The sequence below is a fragment of the Bos indicus genome, chromosome 4, assembly GCF_029378745.1.
Source record: "Bos indicus isolate NIAB-ARS_2022 breed Sahiwal x Tharparkar chromosome 4, NIAB-ARS_B.indTharparkar_mat_pri_1.0, whole genome shotgun sequence".
Lineage (NCBI taxonomy): Eukaryota > Metazoa > Chordata > Mammalia > Artiodactyla > Bovidae > Bos > Bos indicus.
The window spans coordinates 64,461,234-64,487,596 of record NC_091763.1 but is presented as its reverse complement, the minus strand read 5'-3'; the positions used below and the strand labels follow the sequence as shown (position 1 = coordinate 64,487,596).

Here is a 26,363-nt window from a genome sequence, read left to right as displayed (position 1 = left end):
CACACACTAAATTTCTTGCAGCTATAAAGTCATTTGATATTGATCAGGTACCATTTTATCGCCTAAAACTTTGCTGACATCAAAATATGACAGTTAACCAGTGTTAAATCTATAAAATATTTACATAGCACAGCACGTTCAAGCTTTAGACACTTGGCAATTAAACCACATAAAAACTGGACAAGACCCCCAACCTACATGTTCAGAATCAGGTGTTCACAGTCCCTATCTGGTGTCTGTACATGGTTCAAAAGGCAGCAGAGGCAACAGGCAGTTACTCAGAAAGACATGGACCACTATTATCTGGAAGCACATTATGTTATCCCAGTGTCATGTACCACTCCATGTTTCTCCAAGGTGGTCTCATAATTCTGGAATGGCAGGTCCCGCTGGTACAAAATGAAGACAGACAACACAACGTTTACTCTGTGGAGATATCCTAACTCCTACTATGCATGTGTGGTGATCTTGAATGCAACTCGTCCTAAAAACTTGTCACGGTCATTCTGGGTTTTTAGGTTGGGTGATCCATCAATCTTGCACTCAACCATTACTTCTTCTACGTCACCATCACTACCAAAGCTGAGCTGGACGGCAACTAGTGGCTGCAGGTAGCTCCCGTACAGTTTTTTTTCCATAATATGGAAAATATTTTAAATCTATCATTCCTTTGGGAGAATAAGTGGATAGAACTCCAGTGCTTTCACTCTTTCCAATACAGTCTATCCTTGGTTCTCCTTGAGGCTTTAATCCAATTTTTCTGTTCGTTTTCACAAGAATACAAGGGTTTCTTGCTTGGTAGCCATACGTGGGATCATCCACACCACTGCATGCTTCAAGTAAGGCAAGAGGAAACTGACACGCAGTGTATTCTAGATCCTTCTGCTCAAAAATTTCCGCTGGTACAATCTCTGAAATTCTTCTGTTCTTCTAAGCCATATGGCTTTAGAAATTTCTTAAGGTCATCAATGTACCCTTGATAGGATTCTGAATCAGACAGGCTGAATGAAAAGTCCAACACCGACAATAGTTTTGGAAAAACCATTTCAGTCCTGGACTAGGAACCTGGTCACAATATTTTGGAACCTCATTGTTCAGAGTCTGAAGCATGGCCCACATTGTGAATGAAAAGAGTGCAGCCAGGAACCCATAAAAGACTAGGCAGAAGAGCAAGATCAAACCTCAGCTCTTGGCGGTGCACCCCAGGAACTCTCCGGTGGTCTGGTTGTAGATAAAGAGCTTCCACTCGGCCAGGCTCTGGTTGACGTCCTCAGGGTGTGTGTGCCGACTGCTAGAGGAGCGGCGGCCGCGGGGTTGGAAGCGGCGAGGAGCGCGGAGGCGCGTTGCGGCTCGAGCAGCGCCGCCCGGTGACGGGAACAGAACACTCGCTGCAATGAGAGCTCAAGCTGTCGGCGCTGCGCCGCGCCGGGCCGCCGCTCCAATGGTGGGAGCCTGACGTCTCCCATCTTCTTTATTTAATTTGACTACATCTTGTCTTCTCCACCAGCTTATGAGGTCCACAACAGCAAGGACATGACTGTCTTTGGTCACAACTGCATACCAAGTGCCTGGCATATAATAAGAACTCAGTAAATGTTTATCAACTGGTTGGTTTGAAAAATAGTGTCCCTGTCTGGAGGGATCTAAGCTAAGCAGGCATTTGTCACTGAGGAAAATATAAAAAGCAAATGTTGCCAGGTGATTGAAAGAGAAGAAGCATTCATTCATCACCTTCATTTCAGTTCAGTTCAGTTCAGTCGATCAGTCGTGTCCGACTCTTTGCAACCCCATGAATCGCAGCACGCCAGGCCTCCCTGTCCATCACCAACTCCCGGAATTCACCCAAACCCATGTCCATCGAGTCGGTGATGCCATCCAACCATCTCATCCTCTGTCGTCCCCTTCTCCTCCTGCCCTCCATATTTCCCAGCATCAGGGTCTTTTCCAATGAGTCAACTTTTCTCATGAGGTGGCCAAAGTATTGGAGTTTCAGCTTCAACATCAGACCTTCCAATGAACACTCAGGACTGATCTCCTTTAGGATGGACTGGTTGGATCTCCTCGCAGTCCAAGGGACTCTCAAGAGTCTTCTCCAACACCACAGTTCAAAAGCATCAATTCTTTGGTGCTCAGCTTTCTTTATAGTGCAACTCTAGCATCCATACATGACCACAGGAAAAACCATAGCCTTGACTAGACGGACCTTTGTTGGCAAAGTAATGTCTCTGCTGTTTAATATGCTGTCTAGGCTGGTCGTAACTTTCCTTCCAAGGAGTAAGCGTCTTTTAATTTCATGGCTGCAATCACCATCTGCAGTGATTTTGGAACCCAGAAAAATAAAGTCAGCCACTGTTTCCCCATGTATTTGCCATGAAGTGATGGGACCAGATGCCATGATCTTCGTTTTCTGAATGTTGAGCTTTAAGCCAACTTTTTCACTCTCCTCTTTCACTTTCATCAAGAGGCTTTTTAGTTCCTCTTCACTTTCTGCCATAAGGGTGGTGACATCTGCATATCTAAGGTTATTGATATTTCTCCCAGCAATCTTGATTCCAGCTTCCTTCATCACCTTAGCCACTATTTACTGAGCATCTACCATTGATGGAATAAGCCCTTTGTACTCTTCAAGAGAAACCACAGTCGTGTTCCCTCTCAGTGCTGATGAGCTTTTAATCCAGTATGGCTGACCCCAAGGTGCCCTGAGCCTCCTGCTCTCTGCTTTGACCACTTTATATAGGGTAACTAGTACTTCACAGGTACAGCAGCATTTAAATTAACTTGCCTGGTGTTTTAATTTAGAAAGTTTGGTGGGGAGCATATTCTGATAATAATGCTAATACATTATGGCTTACTAAATGTGGGACACTGGTGAGAAAAATAATTACCATCCACACTTCTATTACCCAGGGAAAATTAGCGGGCCCTCCCTCCCCCTCAAGTCTTCACTGTTTCTTTTTTTCCTTTATTGTCAGTATTACTCAAAAGGCTCACAAGAGCACATGTCCAGAATTACTGGATAAAGTAGGATATTTGGGTGGGAAATTTTTGGATTGGTGAGAAAAATGATATTAGAGAAAGAATAATGAAAAAACTGTGGGGGACACAAATTGCTTATTTATTAGAGATACACACGGACATTCTATGAGTCCAGAAAAAAATGAAGGAGAAGAATGGCAAAAAGTTTACAATTGGTGCAGTTTTATGTCAGGTACATGAGCGTTCAATATAATATTCTCTTTATTTTTTAGTATGTTTGAAGTTTGAATTTTTCCATAATAAACATTTTTTTTCAAGTCTATTGTAGTAATCTGGGAAAACCTAGACATGGGTGGTAGCAGAGAAAATAGAAAAGAAAAGAAAAGATTGATTAATTCAATACATTTGACTTTGATAACAGATTTGATGCAACAATTTCAGCTGAGGGAAGAAGCATAACTGACTCATTTCTATAGCCTTGGAAATAGAACAATGTCATTAAAGAGAATCTGTCTATAGATTCCTGAACTTTAAACAATGTACCTCATTGGCCTGTATGTATGGAAATTAATAAACTATGTAAGTTAAAAAAAAAGAAGGGTATTTGGGGGATTCTAATTATTCAGATATGTGCTAGGAAAAGAGGGAACTAAAGTCCTCCTTACTCGTAACTGATGGGAATTAATTGGGAATGAATTGAAGATAGAGTATTAAAAGCTTCAGAGTTTGGACTTGCTTCCAGTTCACTTGCTCAAATCAGTTTCTACGCCTTACCTCTGTCTCCCCATCAGAAATGCCAATGAGCCTGGCAGTACCTCACACTATAGCAATTCAGCAAATACTGCCCTGAAATCAAGAGTAAATGTAATACCTCCCAGAACAATGAAACAGATTCACAAGCCATATTTGGTCATCTTTCCCATAAGATGGGAAACTGTTTGAAATACGAATCATCACATACAGGACACCTACTCTGAACTAGCTACAGTGCTGGACACTTTCCATAACTTACTGAATCTTCACAATGGCCCTAGAGGCAAGAAGCGGCTTCACATGGCAGAGGAAGACTATGAAGCTCAGCCAGGTAAGTGAATGTCCAGGGTCCCACTTGACAAGTGCCTGGATCAAGCTAGAATTCATCTCTCTCTGGCTCCAAGGCCTTGTTGAGCTATACTGATAGACTTTGCCTTGACTGTGAACCGTGGGGATACAAGGAGGACTTTCCCTGTGTTGGATTTAAAACTGCTCATGAGCCCACAGTGCTGAGTACAGACTATCTAAAGGGAACTAGGGAAAACATCGAATTAATTGAGATCATCACGGGGTGAGATTCCTACTTAATAGACTAACCACACTGGGGACCCGGCCTCAATACAGCCAGAATTGCAAACCACTGTCTTGTCTCATTCAGGGAATGCATTTGGACGTCTAGCTCCCTGCTACCACCTTTGATGACAGTGTGTTCAATAATCCACACTTGGGTAAGGGACTGGGCCACTGAGAGATGGGTGAGGCCCTTTTGGGAGCCCCAGGTCATGTCATGTTCCACTCTGACCTCAGTTCCAGAGGGAGAGGTCAGAGGCTGGATATGGGAACAGGATAGACCCCACAAACACACAAGCTTGTTTTGCCCCCAGAAGTGCACTGTGTTCCCTAGAAATGCTATGGGTGGGAGGGAAGTGAGGGCCAAAGAGTCAGGAGCTGCATCTGCTGACTAAGGGGAGTTTTCCAACTAAAACAATTAAGCAAGGACACGGGTGCCCTGAGAAGATTTTCCTATTTCCCGTCTTGCTGGGACCTCAGCCTTCCTTCGGCTTACACACTTTGCCTCCTCTTTGAACACTGAGTGAGGTATGTTGCTTTCCTTTCCAATGCAGGACAGGTGACCTCAGGTTTAGTGAGAGCCTCATCATGTGAAATACTCAGAAGAGGCTGGATGAACACCTGACGGGGACAGCAGGGACTTGGTTCAGATCTGACACGGGGTATTCATTCAACCTCTCGTGTTCAAATGCACCAACTGTTGAGCTGAACTAGTGCACGAAGCAGGCCTGATCCCTTCGTGGAATTGACAGGTCAGGGGAGAAGACAGGCGTGAGAACAAAGGCAGAAAGAAACATGTAATTACCAACTGTGGTGGTGCCATGAGTCCAAGAAGAGGGGGTATGAAGAATAACAACATGAGAATAAAGAACTTCAAGGAGGGTTCAACTTGTGTTTTAAACAGTTCATTGAGCCAGTTGGAGGCCATTTGGAAGCCATCTCATGGACCTTGGGGAAGGGTGCTATGCCTTGAACCAGGTGCTGGTGGTAGAAGTAGGGTAAAGCGATCCTATTGGATGTTTTTTTTTTTTTTTTTTTTTGCCACATATTCAGATAAAAGAATGCTGTGTAGAAATGAAAGTGGATAAACATGAGATTCACATGGATGAATCTCACAAAATAACAATGAAAAGTGAAACAAAATGCAACTTGCAGTGGGATCTTAGTTCCCAGACCAGGGATTAAGCCGGTGGCCCCTGCAGCGGCAGTGTAGAGTCCTAATCACTGACCACCACGGAAGTCCCTGGATGCATATTTTGGACACAGAATTGCCAGGACTTGGTGGGACTGGAGAGGTGAGGGCTGGGAGGAAAGGTGAGGAAATGGAGATGACACCCAAGTTTGGGACTGGCTAAGAGCATCTGAAACTGTATGTTTAGAATACTGTAAGATTTCCAGGTGATGGGGCTTCAAAATGCACACTAATAGGCAAGAAGTGGGGCCAGCTATCTCTTGGAGAAACACAGAGCCACCAGGGACTAGAGGCCTTGCTACCTAAAATACCTTTCTGCTGTTGGGGCTGAAAGGAGAAGCGAGTGAGGTTTTACCCAGGTGACCCAACCTCCTTTCTGTTCTCCCTCTTCCAGGATCCCAGGATTCCTACACTACCTCCAGCCAGTACGTCATTTGGGAGAGAAACATAAAACAGTTCTACAATCAGTAAGAAAAACATAGACGACCCAATAGAAAATGGGCAAGAGATGTGAACAGGCCTTTCACAATAAAAGGATATCCAAGTTGCCAATAAACATGTGAAAAGGTGCTCAACTGCATTAGTTATTAGAGAAACACAGAATAAAACTATGATGAACCTACCCACCAAACAGCTAAGATGAAAAAAGCTAATGATACCAGTTGCTGGCAAAGATCCAGAGCAGCAAACTCTCTTCTATATTATGAATGGGAATTTAAATTGACACAACTACTTTGGAAAAAGTGTTTGACAGCATCTACTAAAGCTGAATATATATATACCTCACAACCCAGCAATCCACTCCTGTGCATTCATCCAATGATACATATATGTATTTGTGTCAGAAGATACATATGAGGATGTTTTGAGGGGCACTATTCATAACAAAAACTGGGGGAAATTCAAGTGTACATCCACAAGAGAATGGACTAGTTGTAACATATTCAGATAAAAGAATGCTGTGTAGAAATCAAAGTGGCTAACCAACACTGCATGTAAGAGCATGGATGAATCTCACAAAATAAACGTTGAAAAGTGAAAAAAAATGCAAAATTTTCTATGGTTCAACTTACATGAAGTTCAAAAACTGGCAAAACTGGTGATAAAAGCCAGGAGAGTAGAAGCCTTTGGAGAGGGGGTGATGTGGTTAAGACCAGATATGAGGATGTTTCTCTGATGCTGGTAATGTTCTTTTTCTTAATCTGGGTGTCTGCTACATGGGCGAGTCCATTTCATTAAAACCATTAACCTGTGCCTTGTGGTTTGTCTACATTGAAACTTATTTATGCTATACATCAATAACATATACTCTAAAAACATCTTTTGGGAGAGTGTTTGCCTATGGCAGGCCGGGGCAATACAGCTACAATAAATAACCAAAAGCATAGTCGAGGATAACCAAGGTCATAGCCGATCAGTGCCAAGCACCAACTTAAAAGAATGAGCGTGAAAAATAATATTAATAGATTGTAAAACCCCTTTAAAATGTTTATTTTCTGAGCCTTGAGGTACTGTTATCACAGCATTTGGCTGCCAACTTAGGTTTTGTCTATATGATTTGGTTGTATTTTGGAAGTTTACAAAGGCATTGTTGCATCCTTTCCAAGGCAGGCTTTTGTACACGTATACATGTACACACCCATCTACCCACAAGGATATATACTGTACACAATGTAGCTTGTGACTATAAAACAATGAGAATGATTCCCATAACCACCCACAAAATGAGTCTGATTATTTTATCATCACACCTGCTCTATGTGTGCATGCTCCCTGCCACTGACTGCTCATTAAAGAAATCCAAAAATGATTTGAGAAGCTGGCCTGGTCATCAAAAAACTGTGCTATGAAATGAAAAAAAAAAACACATTCTCTGGGGCCCACAATTTATCTATGTGCCCCTGGCCAAGTGATTCAACCTCTTAGACTCTGTTTTGGCTCATATAAAATGGAGGAAGTTCTACATAAATTGTGAGACTGGAGCAAGAATTAAAGAAAATAATTTACAGGAAAGTGCCTGCTATGTATTAAGCCCTTAACAAATGTTAGACAGCTGCAGTAACCTCGCAGATAGTTTATCTTGCAATTCTACTCATTTAAAAGTAAATACATTAATAGTCTCTATTTTTTTCCACAGTTGAGTGAGAACAAAAGTTCAGGTCTTTTGAACTTGCTTTATAGACATTTTCAGAAAATGTTTAAAAATATGCCAACCCTGTCATTTCAGAAAGAAAAGCAGACACATACAGAGAAGAAGAGCATTGGAACCTTAAATTTGAAGTCATAGAACCGACACCATTTCAGGTACACACACGAACACTAAAAATAAACTGAACCACCAGTTAATGATCCAATGAAAAGAAGGCCCAGAATAAAAACCATAAAAGTAAATTTATTCTAATTTCGTAATTTAATCAGATTTATTTCAGTAAAACTAAACTACCTCCAGTGACAATAAATAATTACTAAGAGAAAAGTAACTTCAACTGCAACCGTCTAAATACAAATCCTTCATTTGGGGCTAACTAAATATATATTATGTATTTAATTGTTTTTTCCTGACCTATATTTTTTTAACACAATTCCACTAACATTTTGACCACATTTGTGATTAGAAAATGAACTTACTTTACCTGAATACCAGGATATTAACTGAAGTGTGGGACATTTGTATAAAGGACATTAAAAATATCACCATAAAAGTTCCATTTCTAAATATTGAATGGACTACCTACAAGGATGCTGAAGTCACCCTGAACAACCAAATAGGAAGACAACAGTGAGCTAGAGTAGGGGGATGTGAAGCAAGTGCAAGGGCCCTGGGGTAAGTGAGAATATGTGACTTTGAGGAACAGAAAAAAGTTCATTAAGAATGGAGAGCCAAGTACCATGGGGAAGGTAATGGAGAAGAATGCAAGGCTATTTTTATGAAGACTTTGGATCACATGCTAATGAGTTTATTTTTTATCCACGGGGAAGCTATTAGAGGATTTTAAGTAGAGAGAACTGCAGTCAAATTTGTGTTTTTGAAAGATCACTCTGATAAATAAACTATGATACATCAGATAATGAAGTATTGGTGGTGGTGGTTTAATTGCTAAGTTGTGTCCGACTCTTGGCAACCCCATGGACTGTAGCCCGCCAGGCTCCTCTGTCCATAGAATTCTCCAGGCAAGAATACTGGACTGGGCTACTATTCCCATCTCCAGGAGATCTTCCCAACCCTGGGACTGGACTTGGGTCTCCTGCATTGAAGGTGGATTCTTTATGAACTGAGCCACCAGGGAAGTCCAATGAAGTATTATTCCGTGCTAAAAAGAAATGAGCAGTCAAGCCATGAAAAGATATGGAGGAAAATTAAAGGCATATTTCTAAGGAAAAGAAACCAATTTGAAAAAGCTACATACCGTATGATTCCAACTATACTGACATTCTGGAAAAGGCAAAACTATGGAGACAGTAAAAAGGAAAGATCAGTAGTTACCATGGGTTAGAGGAGAAAAAGGAACGAACAGGCAGAGCACAGGGGCTATTTCAGGCAGTGAAACTACTTTGTGTGCTGCTGTGACGGTGAACACATGTCATTATAGATTTGTCCAAACCCACAGAATATACAACAAGAGTGAAGCCTACGGGTAAACTGTGGACTCCGGCAAGAATGTGTCAACATAGGTTCATCAGTTGTAACAAATGCACTCCTATGGGGCTGAAAGTTGAGAGTGTAGGAGGCTGGCTGTGTGGGAGAGCAAGGGGAACTCTCTGTACTTTAGGTTCTATTTTGCTGTGAACCGAAGACTACTAAAAAGAAAATTAAGTCTATTTTTTTAAATCACTCTAGAGTACTATGTGGAGGATGGATGGGACAGGGACAACCCTGGAGAAAGGCAGCCCAGACAAGAGACTGCTGTTGCCCCTCACTAAGACAGGGAGCAGAAAACAGGAGTGAGTTTAGGGATTGGGGGACGGGCACAGTGAGTTTAGTTGTAGAGTCAGGGGAAGCGTGTAAAGTCTCAGTTTCCCAGAGCTGAAAGGCATCCATGCCTAATACTTTTTCCATTATAAGAATTAAGCCCCAAATAAAGGCCCCCAGTGTGCACCCCTGCAGCTCTGTAAACACACACATCGCAGCCAAGGCCAGCTCAAGCCATGCAGATGGTGGCTGGGCTCATGGACTCCAGAGCCAAACTCCCTGGTTTGAATCTCAGCTCTGCTACTTAGCAGCTTGGACAGTTTATTTAACCTTTGTACTTCAGTTTCCTTACCTATGGGATAGTAGTACCTACCTCCTACGGTTGCTGTAGATTGAGATAGTACAAAATAGCAAGGAAAGTGATGAATTCATTAACGGCCTATGAGCCCTTGCTATCAATACAATGCCTATGCCATACTTTGAATAAAGTTTAGCTCATGTACCCACTCATCCATTCCATTGCTCATCATAACAGTAAGTATTGATGGAGTCCCCACTACTGGTACTCAAAGAGAAATCATATCCTAATTCTACTCCCAAAAAGATTAGACTAACAGAGATTAAGACTTGCAAACTATATTTCAATCCCAATTTGAAGAATGACTTGAATTCATAAATGACAGCAAATGTTATAAGAATGTATACATCACCACAAAAAAAAATTTTCAAATACTTTTAAAGTTCAAAGCCATGTATTTATCTTCCTTCATATTTATAGTTCTTCCTTTTTATATGGCTGTCTTTAAATGATATCTGTACTTAATGTATATGTATTGGGCTTGTGACTCAGTAAAGAATCCACCTGCAATGCGGGAGACCTGGGTTCTGTCCTGGGTTGGGAAGATCCCTTGGAGAAGGGAAAGGCTACCCACTCCAGTATTCTGGCCTGGAGAGTTCCATGGACTGCATAGTCCATGGGGTCACAGAGTCAAACGTGACTGCACAACTTTCAGTTCACTTCACTTCAATATATATATTATGTGTGTGCACATACAAATATATCTAAGTACTTCCCCTTGATTTGCTTTTAAAAAGCAAAGTATTTGAAGAATAAAAGACAGTGCTAGAGAACCAGGCATTATACAAAACCAACTGTATACCCTGCCACATGAGCCATGGTAGGGTGCAAAGGTTAAGAGCACAGAATCTGTAACAAGACTTTCTGAGTTTAAATCCCAGCTCTCCCACTTGCTAGTTATGTCACCCTCTATGGATGAGACCTCTTTATGCCTCAGTTTCCCCTTCTGTAAAATGGGAATATAATAGTACCTCATACAATTGTTATGTGGCTGAAATGAATTAATAAACATGAAGCACTTAACAGTAAGAACTCTGAAAGTATGTTATTATCATGCAGAAATGTTACAAGTGCTTATTTATTTGTAAGCCCAACTTAGCGTTCAAGTAACTCTGGAATATGCATCACTAACAAAGGGAAACACTAGATTTTACAAGCAATGAGTTGGTACAGGCACTTCTCATCAAGTAAGCACTGTTCAGTTCAGTTCAGTTCAGTCGCTCAGTCATGTCCAACTCTTTTCGACTCCATGAATTGCAGCACACCAGGCTTCCCTGTGCATCACCAACTCCCGGAGTTCACTCAAACTCACGTCCATCGAGTAGGCGTTAGGCCACCTTAACTGCAAGGTGTTGCCAGTCTCTAGTTCACAGCTTGAACCTGCCACCAGAGGGCGCCAACAATGGGTTTCTGACAAAGCTGTGCAAAAATGAAGGCAAGGAAAGGCAGAAACAGGTAGATTAACATTAAGCTGACTTCCGGGCCTACTCCAGTCCCTCTGAGGCAGGATACTTTGTTTATATTTAAAAGTCCAGTTTCAGCCTCAAGAACCTTCTGGTTTAAATGACTGATGTTGGTTTGAGTTTTAAGCTACATAGCCCACACCTTTTTCTGAGTCACATTGCCATTCGACTTTCAAGACTTACTTCCTCTTAGATGGTGAGCTGGGCTCACAAACCTCCAGCGATGGCCCAGCCCATTCCCGACGGAGTTAGTGTGTTCCTGTTGTGCCTCCAGTGCACACGAAGATATTCTGATTGAATCACTGTCCATATTATTCCATATTACTCAGGTATATGTAAAAATATCTTTAAGTGTGCATGCTAAGTCACTTTAGTTATGTCTGACCCTTTGTGACCTCATGGACTATAACCCACCAGGCTCTTCTGTCCATGGGATTCTCCAGGCAAGAATACTGCAGTGGGTTGCCATGCCCTCCTCCAGGAAGTGTGCGTCTTACTTGTACCTAATAATTGCGTGTTCTGGTGAGTCACTTTTTAAATCTACACCTTCACTGTAACACTGTAGTTCTCCATTTATAGCCTGCTTCGTAAAAAATTATCTTTGTCATTTCCCAGTCTCTATTTTTAATTAATCCATTTAAAACCTATTTCAAAAAAAAAAATAGATGCATTCTTATATTTAAATTGTATTCAATTGTACATAGCAGTATTTTAATCTTTTTGGCAGCTGTAGTAACATTTTAGATCCATTTGTTATCTTTTATTATCCACACAGCATCATTTGCCATTTTTAAAAGTTAACTACTATTCAATCACACACTGAATTACTTGCATTGTTCAGGAAATCATTGGAGGAAATTGTAACTGTTAAACACCTGAACAGAAGAGAAACTTGGATGTTATAGTTGCACAAAACGTGTTCTAGTTCACTCTCTGTGAGATTTCAAGTTTTTATGGGTTTTGAGGCCGATGGTATCCAGCCCCATTTCCTCTCTGGCTTGTCTCCTACTTCGCTCTTCCCTGTTCTTCCTACCCTGGCCTCCGCATCAGTCCTTGAATATCCTGGCCCAACCATCGTCTTGAAACTTGAGCACTAGCTGAAGGCTCTTCCTTTTTTGCTCTTTCCCCGGATATTACTTCCTTACCTCAAATAGCTCCCTTCACTGAGTTCTCCCCTGATCACCCTCTATGATATGAAACATTATCAGTGTCCTTCACCCCCAACCCCCGCTATTTTTTTCCCATGGCATCTGTCACTTCTATCTTACAGTGTTATTTTCTTCACTTTTTATGTATTGTCTGTCTCCCCTTCCTGGAATGTAAGCTCCACAAGAGCAAGGATTTTTGTTTGCTTTGCCCTTTTTAAGTATCCATGGCACCTAGAACAGAGACTGGCATATAATGGATGTTAAGTAAATATCTTTTAGCTAGCTGAAAGATATTAATAATACAAGATTTTCCTGAGTAAAAGATGTCTCTTTACCATTTATACTATGAGCATCGCACCTATTATCATGTCTGCAGTTTTAGCTAAAACTGAGATGGCCACTAATCATTAATTTCAAGTGGTGCTTAGATTTTTTGGGGAAAAAAAAAAAAAACAACTAGAGCTTCAGCCTCAAACCATTCCCCTTCTAGCATAATCACAAGGTCAGATCTTCTAGGGAAAAAACCTCATACAGGGTCAGAGGATTCCATGATCGCTAAAATTTTCTTGTGGTGTTTTCTCCCTCCATGTGGAGAGTGACACTTTCAGTCTATGACTCTTCTCCATCATCTCTAAGCCCCTCCCTGAGCCTCTCCACCAGGCATGTCGCACTGCATGTCTGCAGTGAGGAGGAGGCCAGGCAAAGGCTGCAAAGTTCTGTTCATCTAAAAACCACGTTCATTTTCTCTGTATATATCTATAATACAATCAAGATTAATCTGTCCCTCAATTCCCCCAAAACAAGTAAAAAATTGGTGATTGCCTTTCACCACAACTCCAATTTCTCCTCTAAAGAGAGTAATGAAAAGAATCAGATGTCACACAAAGTATGGACCACAAAACCAATGAGTTTTTGATTCAATGGGCTTCATTAAAATTAAAAATGTTTGCTATTCAAAAGACGGTATTAGAAAATGAAAAGATAAGTCACCATCCAGGAGAAAATATTTACAAATCATATAACTAGATCAACTTGTATCCAGAACATTTTTTTAAGTCTTACAATTCAATAATAAGGGCCAACAATTCAATTTTAAAACAAATGGGCAAAAGATTTAAACAGATACTTCACCAAAGAAAACATACGGATAGCAAGTAAACACATAAAAAGATGTTCAGTATTATTGATCATTGTGAAAATGCAAATCAAAACCATGATGAGAAACCATAACAAATCCTCCAGCAGAAAGGCTATAATCAAAAAGACAGATAATAAGTGTTGGGGAGGATATGAAGAAACCCTCAGACGTTGCTAGTAGAAATGTAAAAAGGAAAAGCTTTAAGCTTTAATATTGCTGATGGCCCTTTTCCCTGCTTTTTGAACAAAGGGCCAGGCATTTGCATTTTGCACTAGAGGTACAAATAAAGAAGCTGTAATAAAGAGGAATGAAGTAATGACCTATACAGCAACAGGCATGAACCTCACAACCATTCTGCTTGATGAAACAAGCAGACACCAAAGACCACAGATCGCATGATTCTATTTATATAATAGTTCTAGGGAATCAAACGGCAGAACTATAGATTCAGACAGCAGATCTGTGTTTATCTGGGGCTGGAGGATGGGAGCAGAGATTGAGTGTGAAAGGCCCAAGGGAACATTCAGGGTAATGGAAGAACTCTAAAATGGGATTGTGGAGCTGGTTTAAATATATTTAAAGACTAAGACTCACTGGACTCTACACTTACGATGGGTAAATTTTAAGGTATTCAAATTGTATCTCAATAACGTTGCTTAAAAAAAGAATCTGAAGTCCTTGCTCCTATTTCCCACAACTGACCCACGCATCTCATAAGGCAGCCTGGCCAGGCCCGCAGACGCAGCTGCAGTGTAGGGACTCCTCAGTCCAAAGCCAAGGAAACAGGATTCGTCCCAAGGCTGAGAACACCTGGGCAACTGAAGATCCACACACACACCCACCACCACCGCCATCTGCAAAGAGATGGGACAGTACTGCCAATACCTGGGTAGTACATGGTACTGAATTTTCTTAAGGAATCAAGAAAGAGTAGAACTCTATTGGCCAGTCTGTCTGTATGGAACCTGTGTTTTCTGTGATTCTGGAATAAGAAAGAATCAAGAACAATCTTATTGTGCTAGACAGAACCCTAAGATGGCCCCCATGAATCCCTACCCACTGTGGTCATTCCCTGTATAATTGCTTTCCCATCAGAGTGGGCAGGATCTGTGATTTGCATCTAGCCAATAGAATATGCAGCCTTGAAATTAAGAGACGCTTGCTCCTTAGAAGGAAGGCCATGTCAAACCTAGACAGTGTATTTGAAAGCAGAGACATCACTTTGCTGACAAAGGTCCGTATAGTCAAAGCTATAATTTTTCCAGTAGTCATGTATGGATGTGAGATTTGGACCATAAAGAAGGCTGAACACTGAAGAATTGATGCTTTCGAATTGTGTTGCTAGAGAATACTCTTGAGAGTCCCTTTAGACCACAAGGAAATCAAACCAGTCAATCCTAAAGGAAATCAGCCCTGAATGTTCATTGGTAGGACTGATGCTGAAGCTCCAATAATTTGGCCACCTGATGCGAAGAACTGACTCATTAGAAAAGACCCTGATGCTGGGAAAGATTGAGGGCAAGAGAAGAAGGGGATGACAGAGGATGAGATGATGATTGGATGGCATCACTAACTCAATGGACATGAATTTGAGCAAACTGTGGGAGATAATAGAGGACAGAGGAGCCTGGCATGCTGCAGTCCACGGGGTCGCAGAGTCAGACATGACTTAGCAACTGAACAACAACAGAATATGGCAAAGAAAAAGAAATTGTGCAGATATAATTAAGGTTTCAAATCAGTTGATTTTTAGTTCATCAAAAGGGAGATCATCAAGGGTGGGATTGACTAAATCAGGTGAGAGCCCTTCCTGAGGTCAGAAATTCCCCTTGCTGGCTTAATGAAGTAAGCCCCCATGTTAAGGAAACCCACATGGCAGGGAGTTGTGGGTGGCTTCTAAGATCTGAAGGCAGCCTGCAGCTGAAAGTCAGTAAAAAGTTGGAGCCCTCAGCTAGAGGGCTGTAAGGAAGTGAGTGAAAGTCACTCAGTCATGTCCGACTCTTTGTGACCAGTCCATGGAATTCTCCAGGCCAGAATACTGGAGTGGGTAGCCTTTCCCTTCTCCAGGGGATCTTCCAAACCCAAGGGTCAAACCCAGATCTCCCGCATTGCAGGCAAATTCTTTACCAGCTAAGCCACAAGGGAAGCCCAACAATACTGGAGTGGGTAGCCTATCCCTTCTCCAGCAGATCTTCCTGACCCAGGAACTGAACTGGGGAAGGAAATCAATTCAGCTAATAACCTGGGGAAGCTTAGAAGCAGATTCTTCTCCAAATGAGAATGCAGTCCAGCCAACACCCTAACTGCAGCCCAACAAGAGCCTCAGCAGAGAACACAGCTAAACTATACTAACCTCCTGACCCACTGAAACTGGGAGATAATAAATGTATCTTGTGTTCAATAGCTATGTTTACAGTAATTCATTAAACAACAAGAGAAAAATATACTCTTGCCCACACAGAAGAAGCATCCTTAACTTTGTCCGACTCTAAGACAGTTACATCTCATCAGGGCATCTGAGAGTAGACTATTAAGTGTGGCAACTGAGTTTGCATGAGTACGTGCTTAGTCACTTAGTCATGTCTGACTCTTTGTGACCCCATGGACTGTATGTAGCCCGCCAGGCTCCTCTGTGCATGGGATTTCCCAGACAAGAATATTCGAGTGGGTAGCCATTTCCTTCTCCAGATGATCTTCCCGACCCAGGGATCAAACACTTGTCTCCTGTCTCCTGAATTGCTGGCAGATTCTTTACTGACTGAGCCATTGGGATGCTGTGGAAAACCAGAGAACTAAACGTGGTAGCTCAGCTGGTAAAGAATCTGCCTGCAATGCAGGAGACCCGGATTCAATTCCTGATTCGGGAAGATCCCCTGGAGAAGGGTTGGACTACCCACTCCAGTACTCTTGGGTTTCCCTAGTAGCCCAGATGCTAAAGAATCTGCCTGAAATGCGGAAGACCTGAGTTCAATCCCTGGGTTGAGAAGATCCCCTGGGGGACGACATGGCAGCCCACTCCAGTATTCTTGCCTGGAGAATCCCCATGGACAGAAGAGCCTGGCAGGCTACAGTCCATGGGGTCACAAACAGCCAGACAGACTGAGTGACTAAGCACAGCACAGCACACACGACTTTATGGGAGAAATGGGGCTGGATCGGAAATCAATTTTATCCCATTAACATCAGAATGGGTGACTGCTATAGCTTAAAATGAGAAGGTATGTGGAAGGGCCTACAGCAATACCTGGCGCATGATAGATGTTCCATGTTACTTTCTGAGCTTCTCAGTGGCTCAGTGATAAAGAATCTGCCTGCTAATGCAGGAGATGCAGGTGGGACCCGTGGGTCGGGAAGATCCCCTGGAACAGGAAATGGCAACACACTCCAGTATTCTGACCTGGGAAATCCCATGGACAGAGGAGCCTGGCAGGCTACATACAATCCATGGGGTTGCAAAACAGACATGATTTATCAACTAAATAACAAGTGCTACCTTACTCTTAACCCATGTGAAGACTCTTCTTTTCTGCTTAACCCAAAATGTCCATGTGCATCTTAACAGTGATCTTCTAGAGACAAAAGGCCCAGCTTCATTTTCTTATCTAGGGTATCAGGACTCCTTAACAGGCCAGCAAAGGACGTATTTTTAAAAAGTGATCCTGAAGCTATTACAGAGCCACAATATTTGCACCACCCAATGGCTCTGGCATATGCAGGTGGGCTCACTCATACTGCCCACTCCTACATTAAAGAACAATAAATGACAAGAGCTGCCAGTTGCAGCTTAAATGTATGACAAAGAAGGATCCTACATTCTTTTCTCCCACACAACCCAAGCTGTGAATGACAGCTCCTGGAAGAAGCTGTTCTAACAAAGGACCACCAGGGGGCGTCATACCATTTTAAAAAAAAAAACAACAATGAACGGGCTCATCAGCTGGCTCACTTCAAATTCATTATCAAACGTCAAGGACCCTTTATGAGTCCCTCCACAGAGGTAGCCCTCAAGGTGACCTGTGGTTTTGGGAGTTCTCTAGATAAGGCATAAAGTTCAGACTGGACCAAATGTTATTCAATTCAGTTTAGTTCGTGTCTATTGAACCCCAAGGTGCTCTAGGCCCTGGGTTGTGGCTGGACACTCACGCCCTTGCTCTTAAGGAACTCTGGACAGTGAGGCAGACCATGGCACACACAGGACAAGTGTGCTTGACCCATAAAGACACAGATGACACAGATGAGTGAGGAGGTTGGGGCAAGGCCAGGACCGCAGGTGCCAGGGAAGAGACCCGAAATTCAATTCACCCAGAGATGTGTGGGCTAAAGTTAACTTCTGTACTCTCTGGAGAACAATTTTCTAAGAACACTTTGAGCAGAGAATTTTCAAAACTAGCCTTTATAACATCTATTAAGGAATGCATCTGTCAATTACAGCTGTCTCCTCTATTCACTAAAGTAGATCCAAAAAAGTTCTGTTTAGAATATTCTATGAGGTCTATTGTACAGCATGGGGAACTGTCCTCAGTATCTTGTAATGGCCTATAATGGAAAATAATAATCTGAACAAGAACATATATGTGTATAACTGAATCATTTTGTTGTACACTTAAAACTAACACAATGCTGTAAATTATACTTCGATTTTTAAAAATACTTCCCTTTTAACAAAAAAATTTACTTTAAAAATCTTTTTTAAAAAAGAACACTCTGCATGCAAGTAAGTTAAGTTTCTTTACTCTGTGAACAATAATACGGTCCTTACTTTGTATTCCTACCCCGATACGTTACAATCATGTGATAGCTAACCAAGTCCTGCCTGTGGCATCACCTCATATTGTCTTTTCTGTATATATCCCCAAATAGACAAAATAATATAGATATAAATAATATAATGGACCCTCATGTACCCACTGACCAGCCCCAGCTACCCTCAATCCACCAATTTTGTCCTTTATCCACCTCCATCCAGTTCACCACCTACAGTATCATTCTGAAACAAACCCCAGATATCAAATCTTTTCATCTTATATACCTCAATATGTGTCTCTAAAACACAAAAGTTCTCTTTTAATGTAACCACAGCATTGTCACCAAATCTAAACCAAGTGAATAACAATTTCTCAATATCATTAAACATTCAATGTTCTAATATCCAAGCTCCCCAAAATTAGTCAAATGGTTGCGGTGTTTTCTTTTCAGTTTGTTAGAATCAGGGTCCAACTAAAGTCTGCACATGGCACTTGACTGATACGTGTCTAAACCTCTTTTAGTCTATAGGTATCACCTCCATTCTTTATTTTTCATTTAATTAATTTGTCGAGCGTATTTGTTGTCTTTTAGATCAACTTAACTAAAAGTTACTTAAACTTCTTATGTTAGAGGATCTGAAACTTGGAGGAGTCTATGAAATGATCTTATGGAAGAAGATATTTTTCTCTTTCTCACATTGGTCTTGTTTTAGAAATGTCCATTTTGGAGCTGATACAGGGACAGCCATATCTACACTCCCAGCATGTCCTATTCAGTATCATGACATCAATACAGTCTCCTCTGATCCTACAAGTCAGATGTTGTCTCCTTCAAAGTCAATAGTGGATCTCAAAGGGCCACAAGCACTGAGAGAGTGCCCCAGTGCGGGGAGCAAGGCGCAACAGTGCAGGGCTCTTGGACATACTCATTCCTTTGACATTCACCTGTCCTGCTTCCTCTGTGAAGGTGTTAGTCACTCAGTCCTGTCCAACTTTTTGCAACCACATGGACTGTAGCCCACCAGGCTCCTCTGTCCACAGGGTTCTCCGGGCAAGAATACTGGGGTGGGTTGCCATTCCCTTCTCCAGGGCATCTTCCCGATCCAGGGATCGAACCTGTGTCTCTACATGGTTTTAATTCTCACTGATTAGGATGACATCTACACCTCTTAGAAAAGACCTAATTACCAAATAATTTCAGAAGAATAAAATACACCAGATCCCAGGCCACCCCCTTGAGCTTTGATGAATGTAAACATTTGGCCAATGAAGATAAACTTGGAGAATTCTCCTTCTCACTTCACTAATGACATTGTCAGGATGCTGTTATCTAGTTGACTCCCAGAGATGTCTGAATTTTTCTGACCTTGATGAGGTTGTACAAATCTTTGCAGGGCAAGAGTCTATACCCCATGGGTTCAGAATGGCCACATCACGTGTCCCAAAGTCCTGCCCAGGAATCGAGAGATCTGGAATTCTCTGTTGTTGCCACTCAACCCACAAGAGACCCTTTCCCATGTGTACAGATCATCCTCCCCAAGCCAGCCTTCCAGACTACTACGGTTTTTCAATGAGATGCAGTACGAAAGAAGAAACACACTTGTTATCCCAGGGCTAGAAGATTTCTACAAGGTCTAAGGGTTCACACAACTCTTTAGGACTTTCTTTATATTTTTTTAATATTTTATTTATTTATTTATTTGGCTGTGCTGGGTCTTAGTTGCAGCATGTGGGATCTAGTTCCCTGACAAGGATCAAAAATGCAGGGCCCCTGCATTGGGAGTGTGGAGTCTTAGCCACTGGACCACCAGGGAAGTTTCTAGGGCTTTCTTTTTAATTCTAAATCTTCTTTACAAAGTGTTTTTCAGGCTCTCCCAACCCCCTGAGGCTTTTGTAGCCTTCAAAATGTAGCGGGTAACTGACCACAGTTCCTTCACCTACAAAGAAGCTCAGAAAGCCAGAGATGACTCTGTAGAGTGAAGGGCAGCCAGAGTGTGAGAGGCAGTCACCACCATTCAAATGGCACTTACAGTTAAAAGGGAAGCTTTGAATTTCTGATCAAGTAAAGAGTCTAGAATTTTTTTGGCTGGGCAGGAATGAGCCTTCAAGGTTTGGGGGTCACCAGGTGCCACCCACCCAAGGTTGCCAGAGTCTGTATAAAAGTACATCTCGCCCAGTCACACTTGAACTTCAGATAAAACAAGTAATTTTTTTAGGTTCCATCCCACGTCATCCTAAGTAAGCTTTACTTAGCCTCTTGTTTTTTTTTTCTTTTTACCTTGTTTAAAACTTATTTATTTACCCAATTTGGCTTTTGTTGGTCTTGGTTGCATCTTTGAAAGAAAGGTGGATGAGGTTAATCCTTCCCCAGGATGGAAAAGGTCAGTTTGCATTGCAATCGCAAAGAAAGACAATGCCAAAGAATGCTCAAACTACTGCACAATTGCACTCATCTCACACACCAGTAAAGTCATTCTCAAAATTCTCCAAGCCAGGCTTCAGCAATACGTGAACCGTGAACTTCCTGATGTTCAAGCTGGTTTTAGAAAAGGCAGAGGAACCAGAGATCAAATTGCCAACATCCTCTGGATCATGGAAAAAGCAAGAGAGTTCCAGAAAAACATCTATGTCTGCTTTATTGACTATGCCAAAGCCTTGGACTGTGTGGATCACAATAAACTGTGGAAAATTCTGAAAGAGATGGGAATACCAGACCACCTGACCTGCCTCTTGAGAAACCTATATGCAGGTCAGGAAGCAACAGTCAGAACTGGACATGGAACAACAGACTGGTTCCAAATAGGAAAAGGAGTACGTCAAGGCTATATATTGTCACCCTGCTTATTTAACTTCTATGCAGAGTACATCATGAGAAATGCTGGACTAGAAGAAACACAAGCTGGAATCAAGATTGCCAGGAGAAATATCAATAACCTCAGATATGCAGATAACACCACCCTTATGGCAGAAAGTGAAGAGGAACTCAAAAGCCTCTTGATGAAAGTGAAAGAGGAGAGTGGAAAAGTTGGCTTAAAGCTCAACATTCAGAAAACAAAGATCATGGCATCCGGTCCCATCACTTCATGAGAAATAGATGGGGAAACAGTGGAAACGGTGTCAGACTTTATTTTTCTGGGCTCCAAAATCACTGCAGATGGTGATTGCAGCCATGAAATTAAAAGACGCTTACTCCTTGGAAGGAAAGTTATGACCAACCTAGATAGCATATTCAAAAGCAGAGACATTACTTTGCCAACAAAGGTTCATCTAGTCAAGGCTATGGTTTTTCCTGTGGTCATGTATGGATGTGAGAGTTGGACTGTGAAGAAGGCTGAGCACTGAAGAATTGATGCTTTTGAACTGTGGTGTTGGAGAAGACTCTTGAGAGTCCCTTGGACTGCAAGGAGATCCAACCAGTCCATTCTGAAGGAGATCAGCTCTGGGATTTCTTTGGAAGGAATGATGCTAAAGCTGAAACTCCAATACTTTGGCCACCTCATGCGAAGAGTTGACTCATCGGAAAAGACTCTGATGCTGGGAGGGATTGGGGGCAGGAGGAGAAGGGGATGACAGAGGATGAGATGGCTGGATGGCATCACTGACTCGATGGATGTGAGTCTGAGTGAATTGCTGGAGTTGGTGATGGACAGGGAGGCCTGGCGTGCTGCGATTCATGGGGTCGCAAAGAGTTGGACACGACTGAGCAACTGAACTGAACTGAACTGAACTGAAGGCAAGATTGCTGGGGTCATCTCAGTCTTGAAGCCAGTCAAGCCTCCCTTATTCCTCACCACAGACTTAATATAAACAGCACACAGCCCCAGCAAGGAGGGGTAGCCAGGCTGCTAACAGGCACTGCAGCACCTCGCTAGGTGAAAGGATTTCTACTGAAACAAAGGAAGGCATCATGGCACTCACTTCTCAGATGTCACAATTCTCTTCCCTTTCCTACTAGGTGAATCCACCTCACCCTTTCTCATCCCCTGCTTCTGCTTCTCTACCAAATCCAGTCAACTCTTCACCATTTTTCAACACCCAGCAAGTTCCATGATAAACAGCATGACCTATCTGTGGCTCTCCCAGCCTCTCCATACCTGGGTGAATGAATTCTCCCTCATCTGAGTTCCCTTAGCAGTTTGTTCCTATCGCTAAGATATCACCGAATGTGCTGTATTTATGTACAGTTATTTCTTTATTTTCTGCTTCCCAGGGAGACCACGAACTCTCCGGAAACAGGGACCTTATATATCTTTGCAGCTCCTGGTTTATCTGGCCACAGGGATGGAATGTTGGAGCCAATGCTCACCTAGGCTCTAGCCAACCCTCACACTTTAGAACTACAGGAAATCCACGGTATTCACAGCCAAGACACTGGTCAACTGGCTAAGACCCCATAATGTCTCCTTGGAAAATTTAGGGTTCCCAAAGTACTGGGATGGCAAAGAAAGGAAAACTTCTGGCTTTTGTTAATTACAATGACCTTCCCTTGATGACATTAGGAGATAAATGCTTGCTGAGTGAAATAAAACCTTGAGGACTGGGAGCTGTTAAAGGCAGACATAAGGGCCCCCGAGTGAGGGAGGGTGGCAGAGAGCTCTGAGTGGACTAAGTCAGCATTTGCTGGAGCCTCCTAAGCCCATGTCCCTTTGTAAAAACATAAAAACAGGATCATTTTTTTTTAGGCTTCCTAGGTCACTCAGTGGGAAAAGAATCTGCCTGCAATGCAGGAGACACAGGAGACGCAGGTTTGATCCCTGGGTCAGGAAGATCCCCTGGAGTAGGCAATGGCAACCCACTCCAGTATTCTTGCCTGGAAAATTCCATGGACAGAGGAGCCTGGAGGGCTACAGTCCACGGGACTGCAAAGAGTCGGGACATGACTGAAGCGACTGAGCACACACCTAAGCACATGGCCCTCTGTACAAGCATAAAGACAGATGACGTCCCCTTTTCAAAAATGCTCCCGCAGCCATTCCCCTGGTGTAGGACCCCCTCATGGGCCCAGGGAAGAATCACTGCTGTCCCTACTGCAGCCATCTTCTTCGCTACCTTTCTGCCCACCAATCAATCCAGAAATGAAATGAAAAGAATGAGACAGTGACCCCAGGATATTCAACAGCTGAGCAGTGGAAACTGCCCCCGGGGTGGTCAAGAGTCACAGTGTGCAAGGCTGAGTCTCTGGGAAGGAGCTCAGCAGCCTGGTTGCCTCCTTCCTTGCTCCCACCCCTCCCATCAAATGCAGGGTTGATGCCTCCCTGTTTTCCAAGCACTTTGTTCATGTCACTATTGTAAGCACAGTGCATTGAGGTTTAGTTTGCCTATGATACTCGCCTTAGATTAACATGTGCTTTCTGTTAGCTATTTTTAATAGTCTATGGGCCCCATCACTGCCTCTTTGGTACACCAGTTGAGAAGGACTATTTTGATGAATCTTTTTGTAGTTGCGTTGCCATTGAGAAGCATTTCATCCTTGCTCTCTGGTCCTCAAACGTTTCAACTCACCAATAATAATAGGTAAAATGTATTAAACCCTACTGGGTGGGGTCAAGCCCCAGTCCAGGTACCTGACAGGTATGATTTCACTTAATTTTCACAGCAACACTATGATGTAGGTTACTATTATTATCCTTATCTTAGAGATGAGGAAATTGAGGCACGGGGAGGTTCAGTAACTTGTCCAGCATCATTAGTAAATGGAGGAGCTGGGATTCAGGTCCAGTCAATCCAGTTTCAAAAATGTGTGTTTTCCAACACTATACTTTGCTACCTGTCTCCAAGCAAACCAAATAACAGAGGAAGAAAAGCTGAAAACAGAACATGAGTTTCCTCTTCAGCTTTGTCTCCATGGCCCACAGGCTGCAACTATAATTTCTGATGCAAAGGAGTCCACAAAGAAAGAGAATCCCCTCCTCCGGTCTCTACAGAGAAAGAATATTTCTGGGAGGGAAAGCAATATGTAAAGTCACACCACTGAAAACCACCTACATTTGGGAGAGTAAGGGGTTTGCACAAGGACTGAAAGAAAGCAAGTTTGTGCAAGTTACTTCAGCAGCATTGTGTTCTAAAGCCAAGCTGGGAGTCCTGCCAACTGAGCACATTTATTCTCTTTGACATCTGCCCCCTCATCCCCTCTGCCACCTCCCTGTTCAGGCAGGTGCAGAGATGATCAGGCCTCCTCACCAGCTTTCCTATCCCCTCTAATCCATGCTCCTCGCAGCAGAAGCCAGGGAGACACGCCAATCTCAAATGCAAATATGACATGTCACTGGCCTTCTTAAAATGTCAGTGGCTCCCCATGGCCCACAGTGTGAAGTTCCTGCTCTGGTTTGCCTCCCCATTAGCTCCAGCTCCAGCCCGGAGAACTTGCAGTTCCGGGCTGGTCTCCCCACTGTACCGTCAGCCCTGATTGTCTCCGAATCTCCACTGTCAAACATAGGCCTGAGCTAGCGCAGAGTATCAGTACAGTTAAGAGGCTGGTCCAAGCAGCCAGCCTCAGGGGGTCTCCTTTGTGCTCAGGTAGGGACTGGAGCACATTCCTCTACCAGTCAGACCTTGGGACTGCAGCCATACAGGGTAAGACCTTCAGGCAGGTAGGACAGAGAGCCCAAGTCCAGACAAGAGGACACAGCTTAGGACAGCCCAGGTGGAGATCCCTTGAGCCAAGGACGAAAAGATCAGGGGCACCGACCGAGACAGTCATTTGGGCTACAGGCCAAAGGAAACAGAGAGGGCAGCTAGGCTTTCAGTAATGAAGAAAACAGAAACAACCTCAGAGACGAGAGAGCTGCTCTCAGCCACAGCGTGCGTGCTAAAGTCACCTCAGTCATGTCCAACTCCTTGTCAGATTCTATGGACTGTAGCCCGTCAGGCTCCTCTGTCCATGGGATTCCCCAGGCAAGGATACTGGAGTGGGTTGCCATGCCCTCTTCCAGGGGATCTTCCCAACCCAGGGATTGAACCCACGTTTCTTACATCTCCTGCATTGGAGGTGGGTTCTTTACCACTAGTGCCGCCTGGGAAGCCCTCTCAGCCGCAGCAAAGTCCCTAAATTCCTGTTTGAGGACAGTTCCTGAAGCCAGCCCAGCCAATCGGCAAGGTTATCCGCCATAATTAGGGCTGGCAAATAGATAGCCTACCACTCAGGATTCCTGAAACAAAAGAAGTTATGCCTTGGGATAAAAATAAATAAAACACTTGCCCGTGAGCTGCAGGAAATTCTCTGTTACTTGAATGGGCAACCTCGTCGATTGTCAGTTCCAGCGACATTGACATAAAGCAGCCCCAGATTCCACCTGCATAAGAGTTGCTGAGAATATCTAAAAATAAGCCCGATGGTGGACTTGTATCTCACTGATTTTCCTGAGGGTTTCTCTCTGACCATGTTCAGTGCAAACACAGCTGATGAACTGCTGCTGCCTGAGAGCTTTAATTGAGCTGTTGACGGACAGTTGCATAATTTGGAAGCCAAGAAATTCCTGCAGCTGTTAGTAGCGAGTGCCCTGTCTGGTTTCCGGTAATAAGTTCATCAAATTCAGTATACATTTAAGACCAGAAATCTGAAGCTATAAAAGGAATTTAGCACTGGTCCTTGAACAGGACTCCCTATGCCACCGCTGCCCCCAGGAAGTGCCCAGCCAGCACCTAGGGCTCCACTGGGGGTGTGAGCAGCGGTGAGAGCCCAGCCTCTACTCAGGGCACACAGGTCCATCCCCTGTTGTCTACTCAAGATCAAGGCTCCTGCCATGGCCGTCCCTCTCTTTACTGGATCATTCTCATCAGCACACAAATCTGTTATATCTTCCATCATAAAAGAAAATGCTCTCTCACTTGACTGCATGCTCTTCCAGATACTGTTCCCATTCTCTGTCCATTTTATATCTAATAAACCCCCTCAAAGGACGTGTCTGTAATTACTGCCTCCACTCCTCTGTTCCCAGCCTCTCTTGAGCCTGCCCTAATTGGGCTTTCACCCCCACCACTCCACTGGTGTGGCTCCTGTCAAGCTCGACAACAACTCTGTGTTCTCAAGCCAATGGTTAACCTCAGGTGTCACCCTATTGCGCTTCCACAGCCTGTGATACGTTTGATCACCACCCCCTTGCAGAAACGC

At 43.1% G+C, this 26,363-nt stretch overlaps 1 protein-coding gene and 1 pseudogene across 3 annotated transcripts in view; both read right to left on the bottom strand.

Annotated features, from left to right (window-relative positions):
- Positions 1-26,363, bottom strand: part of PDE1C (phosphodiesterase 1C) — a 622,941-nt gene that overhangs the window by 564,409 nt on the left and 32,169 nt on the right. The gene's annotated exons all lie outside the window — the stretch shown is intronic.
- On the bottom strand, positions 85-25,519 carry LOC109557900 (sodium/potassium-transporting ATPase subunit beta-3 pseudogene; annotated as a pseudogene).